This window comes from Chroicocephalus ridibundus, chromosome 4 (assembly GCF_963924245.1).
Source record: "Chroicocephalus ridibundus chromosome 4, bChrRid1.1, whole genome shotgun sequence".
NCBI lineage: Eukaryota > Metazoa > Chordata > Aves > Charadriiformes > Laridae > Chroicocephalus > Chroicocephalus ridibundus.
This window is the reverse complement of record NC_086287.1, coordinates 6,319,943-6,340,660: the sequence shown is the minus strand read 5'-3', so window position 1 is coordinate 6,340,660 and position 20,718 is coordinate 6,319,943. Positions and strand designations below refer to the sequence as shown.

General features: G+C 39.2%; 1 long non-coding RNA gene across 3 annotated transcripts in view; it reads right to left on the bottom strand.

Annotated features, from left to right (window-relative positions):
• The window catches only part of LOC134515313 (uncharacterized), an 83,777-nt gene that overhangs the window by 45,135 nt on the left and 17,924 nt on the right, over positions 1 to 20,718 (bottom strand). The gene's annotated exons all lie outside the window — the stretch shown is intronic.

Sequence of the window (20,718 nt, the reverse complement as noted above, 5' to 3'; positions counted from 1 at the left end):
TACATTTCAGAGCAGACATGGGGGTGGGCGGGGAGGCTGTTTTTCTTCTGATGGATGAATGCAAGAGATACAGAGAAAATTAAAGTGTATATTGAGTTCACGTCTTGTATGTCTGACAGCGATTACATAAATACAAATGTTGTCCCGAAGATGCCAATCCATTTAGACAGATTTTTCAGATCCTGGTTATTTATAAACAAGAGATACCAAATACTTGTTGTCAAGATAACTACCGCCACATTTGAGAAAGCTGATACAGGTACTCTGCGACATCTAGCTTGTCCCATTATCTCCGATTTATCTAACACTTTCATTTCAAACCCTGCATAGCGGAATTATTCTCTATTAAGCATACAAGATTTAGTCAAGTTTGAAATGCTAGCTGTCCAGCTTGAATAATTTCCTATTATTAGGAAGATATTATGCAGATATCTAATTGTACCAGCCCACAGCGGTACAAGTGAACCAAGACTGGCACAGGGCTAATTGCAATAGTGGGAAAAACTTGGTCTTTGGCTTCATGGACCTCACTCCAGAACGGGAATGGTGCGGCATGGGTGCATCCCTGCCTCCCCACCACCCTCTCCCACTGGGCGAGGGCTACAGAGAAACCCCAGGCTCCTTTACATCTTCACTGCTGCAGGTTTGGGGGTTTATTTCCTGCAGAGGTAGGGCAGCGATCCCAAATTCGCTGTCTTCTTCTCTGCCTCTCTCGCACCGGAGCGCCAAGATGAACACACGCGTCTTCAAATGCAGAACACTCGGGCTCTCCTTCCGCAGCGAGGTGAGCGCTGAGGAGCTGATTGCTGCTCCCAGGAGTGCCTGGCCGGCGTTTCAGCAACGCCCTGTACAATCTTTGCATTAATCTCTCAGCGGTTCTCAATGTACTGTAAATGGAGCCGCACTTCAGTTTTCATTAGGCCAACACAGCCCTTGCTCCGGTTCTTGTCTGCCTGCTTGTCACAAGGGAGAAAACTTTTTCAAGCCAAAGCGTTTGAAGATTCAAAAGTCTCAAGACAAGAAATGGCTCTTTTGCTTCGGTTTTTCCACAGTTCTCAAAGCCTTTTTCTTTTACCTTTTTTTTTTTTTTTAAACAGACACAGAAATCTCTCTATTTTCTTAGTTGCCAGAGTAATAAAGAACTCTGATCACTGTATTTTTTGCATGTGCTCTTTGTTCAATTTTTCCTCCATATTTAATTCAGAGCACCTTTTAATCTTATTTTCAATTTTAAGCAGTGTCACTTCATTTATTAAGAACAAATTTTTTCATGTAAAAAAAAAAATATTAACTACTTAATGACAAAGAGACCAAAAGAGAGTATGTAATATTACTTATCTTCCTCAGTGAAAATCTTTTTAATTTCTTCATCTCTGTGTTTTAAAAGTTTGTCGATTCTAAAGCTGGTGTTTTTTCTTTATAACCGGACTGGACATCATAAAGCAGTTTGGGATCGCTGCCTTGTTCCAGGCAGTAATTTTTGTGGCTCTTTTATGCACAGTAGAAGGATAGTGTTACTACACATCTGTTGCTACCTCCACCTCTTTTCTTGAATCCAGATATTGGACTGTAAAGTTTTACTTATGCTCGGTAATCCAGGTGGTATTCCTTCCTGCAGGGTAATTTCAAAGTTATTACATTCCAGGGAAGGTCTTACCTGGCAATACAACAAGGACTCTTTCTGCATGAGCTTGTAGCTCTCCAATATTAACTCCTCCAGCATCTTTCCCTGTAACTACTTTTACCTCATCATCATGAGTTACATTTAAAATAAGAATGCCGAGTGATGAAATAGAGGAATACTGGAGATGGAATCATTCACAAAGAAGGTCTGAATCACTGCAGCGTTTGGTGGCCATTTCTACAGTGGTTTTTCCAATAGCAGCTAGTTTTCGGATATTTGTTCAGAACTGAAAATTAAATCAAATAAAAAATAATAGGTATAGTTCAAAAAAGGCCCGTTATTTCTCACAAAAATCGTTACTAATTTTCCCAAAGACGAGAAATTTATTTTCTCTCCTACCATCCTGAACAACTGTAGCTCCAGCTGTGATCTGAAGTGTATTAAAAAAAAAAAATAGACCAAAAATTAACCCTATGTTATTTCTACTCCTGATACTGTGTATAACGTAATGCAGTAGTACATATGGACGTAATTGGATGTCCCCTCCAACAAAATAGCTGTGTATACCGCACGTGTGAACAGTCCTGTACATACCAAATCATCTAGTGGATAATTTGCTTTAACATGATTGACAGAGAAGAGTCACCAGTATTAGGAAAGTTGTTGTGTGATTTTTTGAATATTTGTAAATACTTTTACGACACTTTTCAGAAACAGCGTTGACCTCGACTTATCTCTATTAATCAGAGTGCTCCAATTAATAAAAGGATTGCAGTTTCTGCAATTCAGCTTTTCAAGAATGTCTAAACAGAATCATGTGTCTAATTAATATTTACAATGTCATCAAAATTACAAAAATATTACTTCATTTAGATAGTACTGAGACAAATCTCATCTCTAATCTTGAAATTATACATTTGGTTCTTAAAAATGCCCAGATGCTCACAGTTTCTCACGGGGAAGTATCTCTTTTATTCCTAAAATATTCTTTGGGGCAGAACAAATTATAAACCTGCTCTGAATGATTCCTTTCATGGGGGTTTTGCTGCCAAGACACTTGGTTGAACTGCTTGAGTTCGCTCACAACTATTTTCTCTTACAGTAATAGTAGAAAGAAATCAGTGGGATGGATGAAAAAGTTTGGTTATAAACAAAAACAGCTCATCCCGGCTCCACCGCACAAAGGGACTAATCCAGCCACTTCCCTCTACTGTGGTCTCATGCACTTTATATTTGTTGTGAAGGTCTCAGAAGTTAAACCTCTTGAACCATCACATAGAGAATTTTAATTCAAAAAAAAATAGGAAACAATATTATTCATTCAGTTATTTGTGCTGTAAGCTATGGTCTTTTTTAGAAATAGGATGGGATCCCAGAAAGAGAAAAGTACATCTTGTTCTTCTTCTGATTATAACACCATATTTAATTGGATTTCAATCATTTCAAAGTAGAAAAAGCTGACCTTTACGCTCAGCACAGTGTGTTTCGAAAGAGACATGAATAAAGATGAAGTGACTATGAGGATTTCTCCATCAGCTGCTCTTCAGTAACACTTTAAGAGAACATAACGCTAATGACACTTTATCACACACTTGGTTCTCATAATCCAATATGGTTCCCCTAAAAGTTAAGTCTGTTTACTGAAACTTCCTCGAAATTATAAATTCATCTATTTGCCATTGCTGATTTTCCCAAACATAGGAAGTGTATTAATGTTTTTCTTTACGCAATTTACATTCCCAAAGTAATTTTATTAAGTTTTCAGCTTGAAATATGATTACAAGAACACCCGCTCTCACTTTGTACCTTTATATTTTGTAAAATTGTAATTTGCTACAGTTTCATGACAGTACAGGTATTATAACGCATCGAAGAGATGAAGCAGCTTGTATTTTACTTTCTTAGCACAAGAATGGCCCAGTAACCTATTTCAAATAGTGCCCACGACTATGCATAGGAAGAAAGTACATACTATAAATACTTTTTTAATTTAAAAAAAAAAATAAGAAAAAGCTGCTAGGTAGGACAGACTGACCCATTCTATTCTATTGAGAAAAAAAGTCCTACTTTTATTTGTCTTGCAATGATCCTATATCAAAGTGTCACATCACACTCTTCATTAGAAACAGAAGACATTTGGAAGCCCACACAGCATGACAGATCAATCAGCAGCTTCCCTAATTTTAAAGAAAATATAACACTCAGTTATATTACTACTAACAAACAATGAAATCGATCACCCATTGATACCCTGAAGCAACAACTTCTTGGGCTCCAAAGAGCCCACACAGAGCAGAGCCCAACATCTCTGCTGCCAGAGCAATCCAACCGCTCTCAACAGTTCCCAGAGAGCATACTCCATAATACATATGAACTACAGAAGTGAATCTGCTTTTTGTACGATGAATTTTCATTACTTTTCCCCAGGCTCTTAGCCAGCTATATCAGAAGAAGCAGTTTCAATGAAAGCTTGAAAGGCACCAGATCAATTTGACTGTATGGGTTTTTTTCATGCAGTTATAATCCTCTGCCATTAAACAGGAAAAAAATATCACCTGGAGCTGAAGAAAACATCAAAAAAGCCAAGTGGAAGGCCAGTTTTAATCAGTATTTTATCATTTATCTTCAACCTTAGAATTTATTTAATAGGATTTTAAAAGGAAGGAGGCACATTATAAGATTTCAAAAAAGGAAGCACTTAAATGGTTTTGAAAATTTCCCTAAACATCTTTCAGCAACTTTATATCATTCTTATTTCTTTAAAAAAAAAAATATCTCAGCTGCTTTTGGCAAAAGGCTTTTTCATCCCTTATGAAACAATTCCAGGAGCAGGCATAGAAAGTCATGATCTAATTCCAATCCTCTACTGGGCTGGGAGGTTGCGATCATCTCTGACTCGGGTGCCATGTAGATATATCGCCTTAACAGTGGGTCTGGGTCAATGCGTCTTAAAGACTTGTGAGCATCACCAACATCAAGCACGTGCAGACCAACCCAAACATTGGCATGTAGACACACGAACTAAACCAAAGGTGTCAAAATTTAGGTTTTTATTATAGATATACCATGCTCATTCTTATTTTTCTTTACCCGTTGCAGAAAAGATCCTTTAAATAAAAAGCTAAAAACAAACTGCACTTCTGCTTTATATTAAGAGGTGTCTCCTGGTAGGAATGCCCCATCCCTCCTCGCTAGGCAAACAGATGCCGACACATTAGAACAAACAGGTTTTGTTAAACAAAGCTCAGTTTTTTCCCTCTGAAATATGTTTGGTTGATGAAAATCATTTTGCTGAGTTAGTGACCTAAATAGGAGAGTATTTTAGAGAAGAATATTATTTCAACTAATTAATATTAGTGTAATTAAAGCAATAAATGAAGTCTGATTCCAAGCTAAGCTAATTCAGAATAGGGCATTCTAATTTACTTTTACCTCCAATCAGTGGAAATTTCACTGCTCTTATGCTGGAAGAAATAAGCTTTGAAGAAAATCACTTAGCTTCCAAGGGTTGTTTTAATCAGTAAAGAATACCCATTCAGCCCTAATTTCAGAGTTGTTCTGATTCAGAATTAGTGTTTATTGTGGAGATAAGTGTCTTAATGTGTTCAGAAATCTGGTCTTGTACGACAATTTTTGCACTGTAATAAATGCAGACTGAAATTGTTATTACATTCATTAATAAACAGTTAATTGATAGATTAACAAAAAATGGAAATGGAAAACGCCAAAGTATAATTGAATCAAGGCTATTCTAAAGAAAGTCCCTTGGAAATCTATTCTTGAAATAGCACTTTCATTATCTTTATGAATCCTACAGAAAAGGACAGCAATGCAGTGGTTGTTAGCCTTGTAGGTGATGCAGAAGTAAGCAGACAGTTATTTCCCAAGAAATCTCATATTGCACAATACGTTCAGCTTTGCTAAAAAATAATACGGAATACAGTTCAGCTTAAATTAGTATGAGGGACCAAGAATGTACGTCACAGGTAAGCTGAAGAATTCAAAATCTGTAACATAAAGAATAGCCAAGTACAAATAAGATGCTAGGACAATGCAAATGGGAGAAAACACAATCCTTCAACGGGTTCACAGCAGAATATCAAACAAAAAACTCCTATGGCCATGACATAACATTACTGAGACATTCAGGGAGGGCTGTATCTAATAACGGTGTCCAGACTTCTAAAAACTGTTGAATATAAAGAAATTGGGCAGTATCTTTCTAGCGTTCAACAGATATGGCAAGATACGGTTTATTTTTCAAAGGCATGTGGTAAATCAAATAAAATAACATGCCTGACAGCGCGGCAAAGTTAGATTTCACGTACTCCTCAACTCGGCCCTCCTCAGCCATTCTGCTCCACAGGCAGTGCAACACTTCGATGTCCCTAAGCATTTCAGTTCACCAGGTTCATTAGGGACCACAGGTTATTAAGGGCTTGATTATGTCAAGTGAGCTTCATGGTTGAAACTTCATGCTCATCATTTATCTTTATGAGTACTGGTGCCCAGATATTGTTTTGTTGGATATACCAAAAAAAACCAAACAAACCAAACCCAAACAAACCCCACCCCAAACAGGACGGAGCTGTGCGTGATCAGGCATAGACTCTTCTGGTAATTCCCCTTCGGGTAAGTTACTAGTGAATTTTAGTCCTTGGCTGTCAACCACAATAGCACACAGTCGGTGCTTGATTTAGAAGAGCCAACCGCAACAGTGTCCATTAGTTTCCAAAAAAAAAAAAAAGCAGCTACAGGGCCTATGTGATGCCTTGGTGCCAGGTAAGCAAGCATTTCTGCAGGCACAGTAGCGTGGGGACAGTCGAGGTGTTTGACTTACTGTCCTTCGATGTACAGTGGTGCTGCGACACCTCATCCACTTTTTAAAAAAAATATATCTTCATATATACACACACACATATATACACACACATACAGAAAGCAGATGCAGAGACAAACACACACTGCCTTTCCATTAATCTTTTAAAAGAATGAATAATTTAAAAGAATGAATAATTTCAGAAGCATTTGGTCTTTCTAAGGGTACAGACGGCGGGGGGAAAAAACCACACTACACAGATGAGCTGAAGCACTGAGTAAAAGGGTGCACCTGGAGAGTATTTTGAGCAGATAAGGAAAACCCACTACATATGATCCGGGGGGAGCATTACAAGCTCCAGTTTAAAGGAAGGCAGACTAGAGGAGTTCAAGTTATTCGGAGACAAAGGCTAGAAGATTAGTGACAGTCAGTCTGGGGCTCCAGGAACCCCAAACGACTCAGTTTCAAAGCCAACTGGAAATGAGGGATATTTACCAATATTTCGTCCAGGCATTTAATGTTTTTAACTTCAGCCTGAGTTGTAGCACATTTCTTCTCCCCACTGTTCTTTGAGGAAAAAAATGAAGTTCAAATGTACTTACAGTATACCCATTCACCCTTCAACTACAAATTAAGACGGCCTGTCAGTTGCCAAAACTTTATCTTTTCAAGGAGCCACAGGAGCTGGTTTTATTCTCAGTATAACTTGACTGGAAGGCGTTGCTGCTTCCAAATGAAGGGAGGATTGGAAAGACCAGCAGAAGCCAGGGGCTAAAAAATAATACACTTAGAAGTCACAAACACAGAGAATGAGACAAAGGAGAAGAAACAGGTAGAAAAAAAATAAAAGTGGCCCTAATAAGATAAATTTAAGGCACAAAAGAGAAACAAATAAAAAAAATGGTTCTCTAGACTCGCTCTGAGTTTTTGCAGCCCCATAGTATCCAGCAGAGTAGCTGATCAGGAGGGATCTGAATATTTACAGGATAGAGATATAAGAGATAAGGTGATAAGTGAGAATCCAAGCAAGCTTTGGATGAGGCTCGTATCCCTGAGCAGATGAAGAGAGAGAGAGGGAGAGAATAACACAGGCAAGCACAAGGGTTATGAAGGACTACTGTGGATGGAAAAGAAACCTCTCTTTTACCATGGTGGGAAAGGGAGCCAACCCAGGGATTCAAAGAAAGGCTAAGCATCCTAATGGCATCACCTTGCACCGCTACTGGGGCGCACTGCGGTGCACTGCGGTGCAGAGGACAAGGCCCCCACTTACCACATGGACGGAAAAGAGGATAAAAGTGACTGGGGTGTGGAGTGTGAAAGCTGAAGGTATGTGGTAGCAAGGCTATATGAGAGTAGGGAGCCAGGGAGAACACAGATTGGGTACCAAATGGAAGGACTAAACTTTTCTTGGCTTCTTGCAGGAGAAATGATTTAGTGGTTGAAACACATGAGAGTCTGGAGCTCTTTATTTTGTTCCCCTCTCTGCTGATTATTTGCTACATGACCCCAGGCACAGAACTGCTCTGTGCCTCGGGATTTCCACCACAGAAGTTAGACGAATGATTCTGTTGTGAGCAAGTGACCCTTCAGGCTGCCCAAGAGCCACCCACTCCCAGGACACCAACAGCTGGAGGGCCTTTAAGAACAACTACTGCTGTTGAGATTGAGACAGTTTCAGAATAAATAAATAAATCAAATCAAATTTACCTTTGTACAGCCAATGAGACAGTCTCATTGGTTTCCAATTCAAAGAGAAAATGGGTTAAAAAACGTTCTGCTATTGGACTTAACAGCTCTACCCCCACCCCACAGAATACTGCTCTTATTGCTGTTGCTACTTTGGATGCTGACCTCTCCTCCACCGCATCATCTAAGTCCCAGAGAGAAAACTGATACAAAAATAATACAGAAGCTTCATGGCTGGAAAAAGATATGAATTAAAAAGAGAGATAACCATACCAAAAGTTTGTGGCTTGTTGGTTTTGTTTTGGGTGTTTTTGTTTTGTTTGTTTTGTTTTGTTTGTTTGGTTTTTTTTTAAAATGGAGAATTTTACCTTCCTTTACAGTCTTAAAAGAGAAACTGAGATCCAGGTATTCAAGACAAATAACTACAGGAAAAAGAAATTACCACAGTAACATCTAAACGACCTGAATGAGTCACATACGTCAGTTCTCTTAAAAAGACTGCGTTGTGGAATTATACCTAATTTTGCAGTAAAGTTTTAAGAGAATTATTTTGCTTGTTCTTCACTTAATAATAGGGAAAAAGCACTTCACATAACAAATTAGCAGCAGTACCAGGAAGCTATTCCTATGGGGAACTCCATACAAAGATCCATAATCCTTCTGTTTTCACACAATGTATAGAAATAAGCAGTATAAGCTTTTAAAATAATCATAACCTATAAAACAGGACACGATAGTTTCTACATCATTCTGGAAGGCAGGAAAACTATCTTGTCTGATCCCGATAAGAAATTCAATCTTCTGCCATCACAGAATGCAATTGCTTTGCCTGGTTTTGACTATATGAAAAGATTGAAAACTCAATTCTTCCCCTATATTGGGGCGAGCCTGATTGGGGGTTGTTCATATTGATTAGCTGTGACAGCTAGCAGCTAGAAAAAAACAACAACAAAAATCCTTTCTTCTCCCCATACTGGCCTTATATAGAAAACCTACCACAGAAAAAATTGTGTGGGTGAAGGGGGAGGTACTCTTAAGTCAGAGGACTTAATAAGGAATTATTTATTATTTATAATTTCTTCTTGTCTCATATCTTTTCTTCTCGTGCCCTAAGTTAACTAAACCCTTAAAAGAAAAAGGAGGGGAAACAAAATAATTAGGAAGGCAGGCCCTTTCTCATCATATACCATAGGTATTTTCACTAACACCTGCAGATCAAAGCAGCATGGAGTTGATTAGAGACAGTTTTATTCTCTCTCTCATTTTACCCTCCTTTTTGTTGCCTGAGCCAGAATTGAACTACAAAGGAAGAGACGCATTAGCTGAACTCAAGCTCTTCCCATAAGCAATATTCCACTGACCTGAGTCACCAGAGTACGGTGGCACATGTTGCTCGTACACATCCCTCAGCATTTGTTAGACTTGGTTCATCCTTGGATATACCTTGTTCAGACGTACTCTTACACATTTTCTTCCTTTTCTATGAAAACTAAAATACTACCAGAACCCAGAGTTCTGGCTGCAAGATCTACTGGCCAGCAGAGATATTAGAGCACATAATCTAAATGATATAGTTCAGATAAATGCATGCAAGGCATCTCAAATTAAAACCTTTCAGGGCAAAGCTAATTTTACACCCCAGCCCCCCAAAGTCATTATGCTATACCAGCAGAACAACAATAATGCACAAAATATGCCACAATACCCCTCGTAAAGCTGGGACAGGCAGTTATTTCTCTCTCCATTTATTTAAGGAAAGTATATAGAGTCAGTAATACACTTACCATATAGTTTGAAACTAACTGTGGTACAAAACCATTAAGGCCCACTGAGATCAAAATAATGATATCCCGGGCTCTTATGTATATATTTACCACAGTCTGCTTTTTTACAGATTATCTTAAAAATTCCAATTGACACAGAAACTTGATTAAATGGGGGGTTTTGTAAGATGAGGTAGTATATTTTGTTATGCTGATTGATAGTTCGAGAAAGAGATTTTACAGGCTCATTTAAAAAAAAAAAAAATTCAATCTCGTACATGCAAAACTTTGTTTTTTCCAACCATATCTGATATTACTTCTCCTGCAGATCTTGTCTCATTCATACGCATAATCCGTCAGGGAACGACAATATCAGTACACTACAAAACTTATGCAAAGCACGGGGAGAACTGCAGGAGCGCAAAGGAAAATGAGTCCAACCTCAGCTCTTCCAACACGGTTAGAAAGCAGAATGTTTGTCAGTCTCAGATTTCCTGCACAGTTTTGCAAAACCCAAAAATCTGTTTATGCATCCGGGATTTTTTATACACTTATCTGAAAGACTGTTTTCTTCACTTGGTTTCTGACAGCTCTGTTACAATTTTAGTAACGAAATATGTGCACCTTCATTGATTTAGACAAATGATACTACAGTTCCCAGGGTATTTGTCACAGCAGCATCTTCAAACTCAAATACTCTATTTCCACAAATAACTGAGTTCAACATCACTACTAATGTCACTACTCCAATTCAGCACTTTGAGAAATCTCTGCTATTTCAGGAAAACATAAAAAAAAAAAGGTACAAGAAAGAAGTCATTGTGTTCGATTGAACGAGGTAGCACTGTTTAGCAAATCCAAGCAAAAATTAATGATACAGATATGGTGACCTACAGAAAAACACAGTGGCTGAGAATTTACCTCCCTCCCTTTTTCAGAACGACAGGTTGTTTTTATCCCACACCATTTAAGACAACGGTGAGGTTTCCAACCCCATCTCTGGTGCAGCTACACGCCTAACGCATTTCTGGGGATATCTGGTATTTGCAGGAAATTAAGCGTCTTACAAATTAGGAAGTTCTAAAGTGCCCAAAAGACCTATGTATATTATACCCTCATCCACTCACACACAAACACATGTCCGAACAACATCACTCGGACTTGTTCTGAACCTAAGCCTTTCCTGCTGTTATTTGTGTTTCAGGGTTTTTCCTCAAACAAGACCTGAAAATATTTATCTCACACTCAGACTTGATCAGTTTGACTAGAATTTTAGTTAATGGTCATCATACTGGTTCGTTACACTACTACTGCCCTAATCGTACGTAGCAAGAAGAGGAGGAAGACGCTTTCACCTAAACATAACAGGTTTCTGAACATCGTTGCAGACCTCTCAAAGTAGCTCCTGCTATTGCAAAGCGGTTTACATGCCAGACACACTGATGAGACTTGTTTGGAAAAAGTAAGAAAGTATTTCTATAACTATGCAGGATTGGTATAGCCTCAGCCTTCCTGTTTCCTATTTCATTTCTTCCCTTCCCACCAGCCAGCTGATCGCTCAGACCTACTCCTGGCAGTGCGACAGCAGTGAAGAGGTGGACAGTGTTCTACAATCGAAATATTTCACACTCACTTTGCTTCTGAAGGTATCTGAACGTGGTAGTGATTCAGGGCACAGGAGAGCGGGGCTGCAATTGTTCTTTTCTGCTCTGAATAATGCATGTGAATAAATGTCTCCTCTTCTCTATTGTCCTTTCAAATACTGAAATCCTCTGTTACCTATTCTGCTGGAGAATAAGGTCAGACCAGAAGCTGCTAAGCTTGCCGTGATAGGTGTGGAAAGCCATTCTCCATAGAACAGCCACATTGTGGCACAAATTAGCCATGAAATCTTTGTAGAGCGTGAATAATCAAAAAGAAGCAAGCCACCTTAATTTTTTTCCCCAGTTATTCATGTTATAAAGAAAACAGACTTTACATTGCAACCAAAAAAAAAAAAAAAGAGAATGTATGTACCATGCATGGAATAATATTTGAAAAACTACTGCAATGCTATGCTGTTTCAAGAAGATAGGCAGGACACAGATTCTAATATTAATCAGAATTTTTTCCTGTAACCTCTTCTGATAAATCCCTGGCAAGGTCGTATTTAAAGGAAGCTTTCTTGATAGGAAAAATTGTCTGCATCTTCCATATGCGCATAAACAGACTAGTAATCGAAAGAGCGAGCAATAGCTGTGATATCAAGAAATCCCAGGGTATTATTTACAAATCAGACAGCTGTGCAATTGCAACTACAGCAATTTCAGTTGCTACAGTTTTCAGGCATCCAAAGACAATCACTAATTTAATATTTAGCCCACCCAAATCCAAGCACATTGTTCCTCATGCAGATTGGCTTCTTCCCAGAAATAACTATTTTCTTAACATGCCTTCACAGTTTCCTTAATTTATGCCTTTCAAGCATAGAAATAAGGGGTATTAGATATTCTGAATTCCAGAAAGACACATGAATCCTAGAATTTCACTCAATATTTTTTGCAATATGCCATCATTCTTGACTGAATGAAAACATATTGTTATTTAAGTGTCGTAGATCTTGATTTAAAAATTAAAAGAACTGGAGGGCTTGCAATTGTAGCAGTCTCCATATACACCATTGTTTATATTAAATCCATCGGTGGTTCCTTTGATGATCTTCCAAGATGAAAATCAGTTGTGGCATTAGTACAGGCATCAGTAAATTTGGGAGCCCACACACAACACAGACCCCATTTCTTAGCATGTTATTTCAGTATTTCCATTTGATAAAAATTTCTGAGAAACCTAATAAAAAGTTATTTAACAGGTATGATTTCCCTGTACGTTATATTTTCCCACCTTGTCCTGTCAGGTGTCTTCTATTCTTGTTATTTAGGGGAAAAAAAAAATGTCATTGTATTTGAATGCACCAAAATTCCCAGGCAATCAGTACAAGCTAATCCAAATACAACAGGAACAGCGTCACGTAGGCGCAGGCTACATTTTGTTAGGCACCTGGCCTTTTTCAGTCGTGATCCATATAAAAACAAAGGAGAAGATGCTGGAAAATTGCGTGTTCTTTCTGAGCCAAGCCATAGAGATAAATGTGCTGCAGCCCATCTCAAAATCTTTTTATGACTGCGATACCTCTGGGTCAGGGTCTGTTTTTGTAGAGCAAAGCAGATTTTGACAGAACTATATCTCTTTGAGGCTGTAATAGAGTAATGTATCAAATTGGTGAACAAGACAAAACAAGATGCCATTTTTTCCAAGTTCACCGAAAACTGTAGGGGTGAGTCATTACACAAATGAAAGACAGAACTAAAGAACTCAAATAGGGCAAAACCACTCTAATGTAACCTTGACGCATCCTCCACTGGAATATACACTGGTTTACAACAGACAAACACACAAAGGGAAGCTTTAAAATACCAAGCGTGACTTGACTCACTATCAGATGCAACTGAATTTCTCATTTGTTGGGTAATAAACAGTTAGGTGATTACCATTCCATTTACATGTTGCAGTCATTTGCAAACTTCAGAAGGTCAGAAAGAGGTTTCCGAAAAACACAGTGGCAAAATAAGGGATTTTTGTAGTCTGTAAGAATAAAGCAAATAAAAGATAAGGAAGACTGGGGACCTGGCTGGGGTCATGAATATTTTCACAAGCCTGCAGAAAACAGAGGAGTGACTTGCTGTGATGTTTTGCCAGTGGACTCTAGTCTACGTTATTATTCACTTTCAAAATCTCTTGACTTCCAAGAAAGTGCTGTGGCATTTAATTATACATGAATTTGCATGAGTAAGCAGCCCTCAGTACCTTTTTTTTCCTTTTTAAAAAGCCCCAAACAATAGAATTTTGATTACAGGTAGGTTTGAAGAAAATATTGATCTGTTTCTATTATTCTGAAGAATAATTAAAATCCCGCATCATCTCCAAGTAGAGAGCAATGCATGCTTAATCGAAATTTTGTGGAGTTGATAATATGCACATTTCTAATACTTTTCAAAACACATAGGAAGTGTTTTCCAGACAAAGCGTGCTAAACTGTCCTGGTTAGGTAATTTCACACAACCCAAGAAGTAGTATTCTCCTGTAGGAAAGGACACGTGGATCACATCAACCCAACTTCACGTAAATATCTGAATATTTATATAACACATAGTTTTATACAAGCATACATATAAGTGTTTATTACAAAAATATTAAACCCCAGGCTTTTAAAGCATTACTTTATATAAATACCTAATGCAAGACAGCACCAGAGAGAGAACGACAACCCAGAAAGCCTAATGAGCTGGTAACAGAAGTCAGCATACAAAGTGTAAGGATATCACAAATTTAAAAGACCTTCCAGTGAGATTTTTGCAAACATCTCGCAGTTAAGCTCCCGGGCTCTAGTGTCATTTATTTTCATGCCTCGAGTGGAGAAATTAGAGCACTGCAAACACCAGGAAAGAATGTTTATCTCTGGTCTGATTCACTGCTGAATCAAAGCTCTCTGCGCACCAGCCTGAAGAAGCGTGTTTAACTGGTAACATTCATCAGGAGACACAAGCTGCCACTTTTTTTTTTTTTTTTTTTTAAAAAAGGCTTACACACACAAACGTATAGGAATTTGAGCTATATAAACTGGTTATGGCAGTATTTGGGGATAAGGCTTCTACTTTATTTTCCAGAAGCCAAGTTATGCATTGCATGTTCTCTACTTTCTGTATTGTCCACTTGCATCATTAAATAACATGATGCTCCACGCTGACCCTGGAAAAAAACCCTTAAAATAACTAATTTAAGTGCTAGGCAAAAGAATACCAGAAAAGAGGAATATTTAAGTGGACTCACTTGTATGTGATCTCTCATTTAGGGGACAGGGAGAGTAACACAACTCAAAACCTCCCCGCTCTGCTGCTACTTACAGTGGCTTGGCGGGCAGGGAATGGAGTACAAGTCTCTTCTGTAGGGCAGCTTGCGAACATGGACTGCTGTGGGATCAGGCAGAGAAGATCAGATGCCTGGCACTTCAAATTTCCAAACATCACTCTGCTTTAGAGTGAGGTTGTACTTCCCTCCTCTACAGCTCACAGGTACCACACGTAATGCAGTAATTCAAATTAATTTTTCATAAGATAAAAATAACTCATCATGTCCCAGCCAGCTGAGTACTAAACCTAACTAGAAACAAAGAAGTTTCACAGAAGGAATCCAGTAATTTTTTGGAGTATTTCCAAGCCTTTTCTTATATACACGAACAGCATCTGCCTGTCTGCTTGACAGCTGTTACCATGTGACCGATATTCCAGCACAGCGCTCCTATCCTAAAGAGGAATGTCTACAAGCACTTCATGAAATAATCACAACAAGATCAATGTTTAGTATGAGAGTTTTCCAATGCCTTTCCTCTGTTTAATATCCCAAATGAGTATAAGTAGATGTGTTGCATCCTATAACTTTACAGCTAGAAAAACAGAATCTGAATGATAGTCCTTCCCCCGCTTGGGAAAACTGAAACGTGTATTACTTACTCTCAGCTCTGATAGCGATACCGGTACAGCTACAAACCAAACACCAAATGGAAGTATACTGAATACTAGTCCCACTGAGATTAACAGGCTTTGCCAAAATAACGCAGATTACACGGTAGCGTGAGGCACCAGCACCAGGGAAGCAAAATGAGGAAGCAAAACAAAATCTAAGGGGAATTCCTGGTGAGCAAAGTTCCAGTTTGTCCTTTCTGGATCTTCCTCTGAACACACACCTCTGAGTCGGTGAAGGTTTCGCTCTTGAATTGTACAGGAGAAGGAAGAATGTTTCTCCACTGTTTGCACACACCGTGCTCATCTCTGCGTTGCAATCAAACAGCCTTTCTAAAGTCACAGACTGGCAGGGGTTGGAAGGGACCTCTGGAGATCATCTAGTCCAACCCCCTGCCAGAGCAGGGTCACAGGAACGTGTCCAGGCGGGTTTGGAATGTCTCCAGAGTTGGAGGCTCCACCACCTCTCTGGGCAGCCTGTGCCAGGGCTCTGCCACCCTCACAGGAAAGTTTTTCCTCATTGTTTAGATGGAACTTCCTATGCTCGAGCCTGTGCCCGTTACCTCTTGTCCTGTCCCCGGGCACCACTGACAAGAGCCTGGCCCCATCCTCTTGACACCCACCCTTTAAGTGTTGATAAGATTCCCCCTCAGCCGTCTTTTTTCCAGACTGAAGAGACCCAAATCCTTCAGCCTTTCTTCATAACACAGATGTTCTAGTCCCCTAATCATCTTGGTAGCCCTTTGCTGCACCCTCTCCAGCAGTTCCTTGCCTTTTTGGAACTGGGGAGCCCCGAACTGGACACAGTACTCCTCATTGTCCATACACAGTATCTTCTTTCAGTCTTCCCCCTGAAGTGACTCTAGCCCAGACAAACTTGGTACACCCTTCCTGATCAATTAACAACCAAGTTGATTAGAAGTTCTAGCCAGAGTCTGAGGTTTCAGAAAAAATCTGTCCTCCCACAGCTAAGAAAAGGCAATGCAACTTGGAAGTGGCTTTAAAACATACTTAACTATAGCTATGAAAGTATTACATAGTTATTTCAGTGCACGTAACTACTCAAAACTAGAGTGCAGTTTGTTTAGAGCTACAGAACCAAAGCCAGTCTCAACATTTCCATCTTATTTTCCTCTTCTTTCTAGAGTAGGCAGAGACAGGAGCTCCTTCGGCAGAGAAATCAGGTTCAAACACCACAAAATGAATCCACACAGAGGTTCCTCCCCACCTTAGCTACTACTCTATTGCGGAGTCAGTTCAAAATCCACAGGCCCTATATTTTCCAAATGAACATTCTTCATTTGGCACCTGATCTGCAAGTGTTATCTGGTGGACAAGGTGCCAGGGAAAGAGATGGCGATGGTGCTGCTCTGTCTTCTCTTCTCATTCCTCACTGCCAGCACTAAACCTGTGACAGAAGATACAGCAGATGAGCTCAGTTCCATCCTTCGTCTTATTTAAGCTGCCACCTGCCACAGGAAACATTTAAACCTCCAGATACAGGACAGTCTGAGGAAGGAAAGGCAACGGTATCAACCCTTTCTACCGGAGCTAAACCTTTCACGGGGATGAGTTAAATATTCATTGAGCCAAGAAAAGGAGCAAAAGGATTCATAGACCACTGGTTTGGGTATCTGATTATTCGCCAGGGAAACACAGCTTTCTGTCCTGCTCTGCTGAATGCTTAATGTAAAGGAAGCGTCGAACTGCACAGACACAAGGATGGACGTCTCCTTATCTCCCAGCTAACCACCAGAGCCACTGGGCTTTAGAGTCATGCCGGCTCTATTTGCTACATCACAACAAATATTTAACCCTTCAGCACAAAGGGAAGCAGGTTAAGGAGACTGAAGCTCTTCCTATCTATATGGGTTTATTTGTGCTTCAGAGTATAATATCCCGCTGTCCAACAAAACCAAAACACCTCAAAACCAAAACAAAGCAAGCAGAAACAACCCCAAACTGAATGGGCTCGTTTATGAAAAGTTGACATATCTGGTCACAGTGCAAATTAGTAGAGAAGTATCTAGCTATTTGTATTATCCCAAATTAAAAACCAGTGCTGTCTGCAACTCTGACAAGTGATTGCTTATTTCCATAATATAGTATTTACAAGCAATGGATAGCACAGACCCTGAATTATTTTTTGTGAAGCAGCAGTCTCAAATAAAAAAAGTCCATACAAATCTCAAATTAGCTGCAATATACATACACGTGATGTGCTAGAAAAACCCTCCTGTAGTAATGAACCACGAACCGTATAGTCACAGCAGGAATAGCCACATTGAAATTTCTGCACTAGGCTAATGAGAAGAAAAAAAAAAAAAAAAAAAAAAAAGAGAGAAAGATCTTTCTTTATGCTGTAACCAGAAGCCACTGCAGTTATTTTCCTAGGGCTAGCTCAACGCAAAAAAAAAAATGCTATAATGAATGAACACTGGCTTTGTCAGATGGTCAAAGTTATTTCTGGTTTGGTGGTGGAATGTGGTAGGTTTGATCCCCAAGGACTTCCTAAGAAAATAGTAATTTGAGGGATCATCTCTAGCGATGCATACGATGAAAATTAAGTTCCACAACAAAATAAGTTTTGCCACTGGGCAGATTGCTGAATAAAAAGCTCGAGTTGCATTAGTTCCCGTTATCTGTATTTGCAAGCTGTTCACAAATAGCTAGCCGAATGATAGGAGATTTTCCAGAAATATTCACTTCATGTTTACTGAAAAAAAACATAGTAGTTTCCTATCCAAATTTATAGTAACTATTTTCTCTAGAAATTTCATTTTTGATAGGAAAACACAAGCATAGGAAAACCTTTTTTGGGTAGAAAACAGCAGAACCCATGCCAAACTATCAGCTTTGTGCACAGACCAGAAAATGCTCCAGTGTGCTGGAATTCGAATTTTATCAAGTCAGTCAACACATTTCTAATAAATGTCACTTTCATGCCCCCTTTTTGCATACTTAAGCAAACTAGGACCAAACAAGCAATATAATACCAGTGAAACAGAACTAATAAACTAGAAATTATGTGCCTTTTTTTCTTGCAATGCATCTCCAGGGCATCAGAAATTCAGCCACAGTGACTAAGGATTCAAACCCATCAGATTTGGTTTTGTCTCAACTGCTATGCGGCACAGATTGTAACGCATAGTTCAGTGAGGAAAGCAATTTGGAAGGACACAGCCAAAGGACTCCTCCTCCCATATGTATTACAGAACAACTTCCATGATCAACCAGATCATCAGGCCACTCGCTTTAAGCATACGTTGGCTGGTAAGTAGTTCACGGCAGCACTTCAGAAGAGCTGCAGTAAGCAGGTTGAAACAAGTCGGTCTTTTCTCAGACTGATAATTGAAATACGAAAACTGAAATATATAAAATTTCTCAGGCTCTGGGATTTACAGAGAGAGGTTGGATCCTCAGCTCCTACACAGCACTGTAGTTTCATTCAGATCAATGATGCAGTAAGCGTGAAAGTCATTTACGCTAGCCAAGGATCTAGTCTACGACACCTGGCTCATGGCCACCAAACAGTCCACAAAGCATTGAGTGAACTCGTAAAGCATTGCCCAGTAACAAAAAAGAAATTCACTGCTGTCCTTGAAACTTGTTGGTTTAATAGGAATTTTGCTTTGAGATTAATATATAAACCCCAAATTGGAAGGACAACAGTGACAGGGATCGCTGGTGCATAAAATCAACTGAAACAAAAGAACTGAAACCATGATTTTTATGGCATGCCCCACATGCCTCACTCAAAGCCTGGTTTTAAGGATTAGGTGGCCAATATCTGGTGTCCAGAGGAACATAAAGCCTTCAAGAGCAGAGGTCAGAAAGTAGGAATTTGGAAATAGTACTTGTTCATTGAGAGAAGCGGCACCCGTAGCAATGTTTTAGATGTATAAAAAGTGTTATTAGTTAATATAACCCAGATCTCAACTTTGCAGTCAGGTTAAAAGGGAGGTAAGTGGTTTAATAATTGCCCTTCCCCCTGCAGTCTACCAATATTTAGTTTCTTTTATCTAAAAGCCTCTTCCTATGCTTTCACATATTTATTTTTCATATGCATATACACGTGTGTGTACATGCGCATGCAAGCTGCGCAAAAGCTCCAGTATGCGACGTTATTATGCACCATAGCAAGAAGGGTAGTCCCGTTTAATCTTGAAAACATCTGTTGTCCACTCAAATAAATAGGGAAATGGAAAAAAATATATAAAATATATATAGTTAATTTTATCATTCAAGTCACTTACTACAAGCTAAAAGGTAGCCAAAAAAAAAAAAAAATTTAGAGTTGACAAATTCCTTTAATCATTCCATATTCCAAAAAAAAAACCTGAACCATGTGGGGCAGTTTACAAAGTTGACTTGACAGAAAAGGTCATTCAGGCCCTGAGCACAGAGATAAATTGAGAAGGGATATTAGTTCATTACCCTGAGCTCCTGTAAGGCCAAAGGCTTTAGTGTTTCACACAGTTGCTCCTGCACCGAATCCAATAACGTGCATTTGCTAAAATGCATCTTTCAGGGATGCAGTCAGTCTTGATTTAAAAGAACAGTAAGATATGGAAAAGAATGACAGCTTCCCTAGTAATTAGCTCTGATGGTCGATTACCACATTACAATGGGGGGCAGGAACAAACAAAGAACAAAAAAAACCTCACTGGTCCTGGCACAAAATGGTCAGGCTTCAGCTTCCAGCTGCTGAGTACCACCAGCCTGAAGCCCTTTGGTGATCAGTGGGTGGGTTGTTCAGGTTTTATTGTTTTTCCTCCTGTTAGATTTATGTATACCCTGCCACTTCCTCTTTCCTTTCTCCTTTGATTTTAAATATCGTGATCCTTCTGTCATTATGATGAATTTTAATTTGCCTTCAAAAGTGTTGGACCCTTTTTCTCCTTTTCGATCATCAACTGCACGTCACAACATTAGAAGAAGTTACTGAAAACACAGCGCCATATACCAGTATCGCTGTTCTCACTAGTGCTGTAAAGAGACTTACCACTTCCTTGCTCCTATTTACTGCTCTGTTATTCATCCCCCTGCAGAGCATCTCACCTTGTTTGGTTACAGCATCACACAGAGAGCATATGTTCTGTTGCTCGTAATTATTACCCCCAGGCCCTTTTAGTTGCTGCCTTCCAGGGTAATTTCTCATTCAAAGTAAGCTCACACTCCTCTTTTTTTTTTTCCCCCCCCCCTATAGGAATCGCTTTACATTTGGTGTATTTAAAGCTTATTTCTGTTTCAATGAACCTCTATTTA